We start from the raw sequence: 4,990 nt of genomic DNA, 5'->3' as shown, positions 1-4,990 counted from the left end.
TACATACGCTACATTTTACGAGCCTTTATCCGCATGCAGGGCGTACTGATGGTCCATCCCATACCCATTCCGAATGATTGTGGCGACAATAGATGGAAGTGGGTTAAGGTAAAAAATACATAATTTACGCACAAGTATCCTTATGTTAATATTAATATCAATACTTATTTATGTAATTTAGACCTAGATAATATTTTTCTTGGACATATTATATTGATGGGAGTTACCGTCAGATGACCTCTTAGGGCTGTCTAGGGGCAATGGACCTACATCAATGTTCAAGTAGCAAATGATGCGAAGCCAAAATACCGTTCAAGGAAAGGCCAAATTTGCAGAAGCACATTAGCAGTGTGTGATCAACATCTAAACTTTGTATATATGCTCCCAGGGTGGGAAGGGTCTGTGCGATAACGGCTATGCAAATTCTGAGGGGTTCCTTTCCCCTTACAAAGGTGTACGTTATCATCTAAAGGAATGGGGATCCAAAACTGAGGCTCCACAAAATCCTCGTGAACTATTCAATATGCGTCACACACGTGCACGTAATGTTATATAACATGCATTTGCAGTGCTCAAAATGCGGCGGGCATTCTCAGAAGTGCATCATATTACCCCGTGAAGACTCAAATTAGACTAATTATGACTTGCTTTTTATTACATAACTATGTTAGATCCGCCATGCCTGAAGATCCTATTGAATTGTAGATGAATAGAGTGGAGGTGAGGGCAAAAATTATAGATGAAGGTGTTAAAACTGAATTTATTGGTGGAGTCAAACCATCAACCTGACGTATTATTGGGGAAAATAGTTTGTCGTGATTTCTAGTGACCAACTTCGTTTGTAGAAAAATGCATCTTGCTTTGGAATATTCAGACATTTTGAAGGATGATTTTGAGGGCCTGCATGGAGACGTGATCATGTCTCCTCTATTTATTCACAAAGATCCATCTAATTGGTGTAATTAATATCACCAACAACCATTACATTGTTAGTAACATCCTCATGAGTTCATAGTTGCTAGGGACTGAGATTTAATGCAAAGGAATGAGGCTCCATGCTCTTTTCACCACCTCAACAAGTTAGAGTCAGTCTGTAAGGCAATAGTAAATCCTGCCGAATACTATTCGAACCACCAATCCTCTCCTTGTTAATGCTTCGAATTCTGCTTTAGACAATCAATGAACACCAAAACAAATTAATTTACATTAGTGACTCATCTGGCTAATGGTGCCATTTGAGTCTACCAAAATATATATTAGTACATCAAAAGATAGGGAGTAGTGACATCCATCACACCAAAAAAACATGGCCTACTACATAATTTGATCATGAATTAAAAAGTCTCCTACACATATAACTACTGCATCTACATAAAAGCTTTCAAAAGCATCATTCTAGTCCCTACCCCATCACATGACATTCTGTTTCTCCAAGACTCGATACACATTGACTTGTCGTGCCCCTTCTGACAAACTCATGAAAAAGTCTAGCCTCTCCACCTTTGAAAGGATAATCTCAGAGGCATCCAGGACTTGTTCCAAGCTTAGGCAGGTATGACCCTACGAGCTCGAAAACATCTTTGCGGGCCTTAGTCATATCGAATTCATATAACAATTCGAGTAGCTAGATATTATAGCCTTGCATTAGTGTCTTCATGCATCTTCCTGATAACTTCAACGAGGCCATCCAAAGCATCTCGACCTTTTCGCTTCTTCCCAACCACGCCAACAGTAGAGTATTGAACACTTTCAGTAGTCTCTTCATGTAGAACACCATCTGGATTTCCTTCTTGTTCGAAGTACTCAGCAAAGTTGTGGTTATTCTCGTAGGCTTCCACATTGTTTGCCCTTGATTGCGAACCCACTTCATTAGTTGCATCTGCATTATCTTTAGCGCCTAAACTAGTTGTTCGGTCTTTTTCAAACACAAGCTTCCAATCTTCGTAATACGACCAACTCTTGTGACGAAGGGCCACGCAAACTACGATCAGCCTGCACATTAGGAAAATATACGGCCGTAAATCAGAATTAAACAAGTCATAAGAGTCAGACTTCACTCAGTTCTCCATAATACAAAGTAATACATACAAATGGAGTCCAAATCCTCAAGGGATACCTTTGCAATTTGGCCTCATAACTGGTCATCCACATCGATCTTGTAGTCCCCGTTCAGATTGAAGCCAACACAACTTGAAGAAAGAATCTGTGATAGAGAGCCATAGTTCTACTTCCAAGTGTGAATTCTAGACATGATGTGAGGGTTAGCCTTTATATCAGTTGCGGAAATTCTCGGCGCATTGTGTAATGCCCGCATTTATTTTTACCTTTTTACATTAAGATTTTGTTTTGAGAACGAGCGAGTGATAAACCTTGAGTAATATACCGCCCTCGTTTATTTGGAGTGCCAATGGAAGTAATGGATTCTTGGATTTTTATTTTTTAATCGTGTGGTGTAAGTAGTCGACGAGAATGGCGCGTGATCAGTCAATGGGAAAAATTGGCATTCAATTGCAAGTACTTGGAATAACGCCAAAGAACTAAAATCAAATATAATAATTTAATTAATGTTCTAACTATTTAAGAAAAAGAAGAAAAATAAAAATTTTGGGTCTCTCACTTTTATCTATCTAGTTTTAGCCATTTTAAGCTTTCTCCATGTCACTATTCCCTGAAAAATCTCCAACCAAAATCCATCAACTTCTTATCTATTCTTCAACTCCAGAATGCAATTTCATCATTCTTTCAAAACCCGCCGTTGTCTTCTTCCTTCCACCAAAAGGTGTAATTTCTTATCAAGTTCATGATATAAAAATCTCAATTCGTTTGATTCCATGGCCAATTTCTTGATATCACAGCTTGTTGAAAGGAAAGAACCGAGAGAGCCGTGGATCCAATTCTTCCTCTTCCTACCAAAGGTATATTCTTTTCTTGAATTCCATGGCATAATTGCTCACTCACCATAGTTCACCCACATAAATGAATACAACACTTTGAACCCTTTTGGAGAGACTTGCTCAAGCTCCGATCTTTAATCTGCAGTATTATTTGGCCAAATTCCACGAATGGACCTCCTGGGAGGTAGTATCCGTCGTTTGTTCCCGCAAAAAAAAAGTTTCCAGAGAGGGGAAAGACGCGAGAAGCTCACGCGTGTATCCATAGTAAACACGCGTTAGGCTCATGAATGTTTCAATTAAACACGCGATTTGCTCATACGTGTTTGAATTTATACACGCGAGAGGCTCAAGCGTGTTTCAATGTATACACGCGATTTGCTCATGCGTGTTTTAATTTATACACGCAATAAGCTGATGCGTGTCTCCCTTGGATACAAAATTCAGTCCAGACTGCTGCTTCTGCTTTCTGCCTCTCACAGAACGCGAAAACTGCTCTGCTTCATAGCCCCATTCATCCCAACCAGCAAAAATCGAACCCTAATCCGACATTTAGCTGCTCCCATTCCAATTTGAAGTGTTGTTAGGTAACTTTCTACCCTTTGTTTCGGTTATTATTGGTATATTTTAGTTGGGTATAAGATTTAGGGTTCATGGTGTTTTAAATTTTTTTGTTGAATTTGGTTGAATTTAGATTATATGATGTTTATCGTACTTATTTTGCAGGTGTGATGGTGTTTGTGAGTTTATATTGGGATGGGAAAATTATTCAGCTCCTAGGTTTGGGTGTTGCTTATGATCCCCCTCGTGTAAAATCATTTTCTTGCAGCAGTTTTGGAGGAATAAAAAACGGTGTACGACGGGAATTGATTTTAGAGTTATTTTATTAAACTTGTGTGTTATTAGTGCGTTGATATAAAAGCTCGAAAAATACACATCACAATCCACATGTAATAAGTAGACAATACATCTCATGATAACTGACTACTTAAATGACGATGGTGTATATTTAATTGGGCCTTTTCCTCTGTTGTCAAGGCTAGACCTTCTACGTGGGAACATGCCCATAATTGTCTGAGACAAACTTTGCCTGGAGCGTTCCTTGTCGGGACAGGTCGTATGTGCACTACTACTAGGGCGATCAACTTGTACACTATGTTCTCTCCTCATGGGGCGCTCTATGTAGGCACTACTTCTGGGACGCTCCAATTGTGCAGAACTCTCAAGAGCATCATCAGCATCGTCATCATCATCATCAGCAGCATCATCATCATCATCATCATCATCATCCAATTGCTCATTTGTTGGAGAGTGCACGATATGGACACCTGAGAAGAATGAATCATGTGTAGTAGGCTGCCATGGTAGCCCAACTCTATCAAAGGGAGTCACCCAACTAGTCTGTGGCGGGTAAAAACTTACCTAACAACACTTAAAAGAGATTCGGGAGCAGCTAGATGTCGGATTCACTTCGATTTTTGTCGATTTCTCTTCGTTTTCGCCGATTTCTCACGTGCAGAGGGGGAGCGCTGGAGTGAAGAAAGAGGGCAGAAGATTCGGTTTTCATCCAAGGCAAACACGCGTTAGCGTGATGCGTGTTTAAGGCAAATACGCGAGAGCGTGATGCGTGTTTAATTGAAACACGTTAGAGCGTGATGCGTGTTTACTAAACACGCGAGAGCCTCATGCGTGTTTAGTTAAAACAGGCTATAGCCTGACGCGTCTTTCCCTTATCTGGAAACGTTTTTTTTCGGGTACAAATGGAGGATAAGTTCCTCCATAATGTCCATTCGTGGAATTCTACCAGTATTATTTGGCCCTTTTAGCCAATTCAAATTTAAACCTTGTGAAAACAAATTAAAATCTTTTAAACCTTTTAGAGTTAAAAGGGGAGGGAAGAAAACTTACATGTGGGAACAGGCAGATGGAGGCGCTGGCCGCCTGGAGCAACGATAGTGGCTGCTCGGTGACGGAAGCCGAGCGTGACAGTGGCGAGGCGGCTCCAGGCCGGCTGATCGGCGACCGTCACGAAATCGGCCAAGGGCAGGTCCTAGAGGCAACCAGAATGGTGGCAGTGGCGGCGCCGAATTTTCTCTAGC

General features: G+C 40.7%; 1 long non-coding RNA gene across 1 annotated transcript; it reads left to right on the top strand.

The window, feature by feature from the left end:
- The first annotated feature begins 2,683 nt into the window (after positions 1-2,683).
- LOC121761729 lies at positions 2,684-3,844 on the top strand. Its single transcript, XR_006042083.1, has 3 exons — positions 2,684-2,915; positions 3,040-3,478; positions 3,618-3,844. It is a non-coding gene; the product is annotated as an uncharacterized LOC121761729 (long non-coding RNA).
- Positions 3,845-4,990: the final 1,146 nt, after the last annotated feature.

The sequence above is a fragment of the Salvia splendens genome, chromosome 13 (assembly GCF_004379255.2).
Source record: "Salvia splendens isolate huo1 chromosome 13, SspV2, whole genome shotgun sequence".
NCBI lineage: Eukaryota > Viridiplantae > Streptophyta > Magnoliopsida > Lamiales > Lamiaceae > Salvia > Salvia splendens.
The sequence above is the reverse complement of the archived record's forward strand: the minus strand, read 5'-3'. Positions and strand labels throughout refer to the sequence as shown.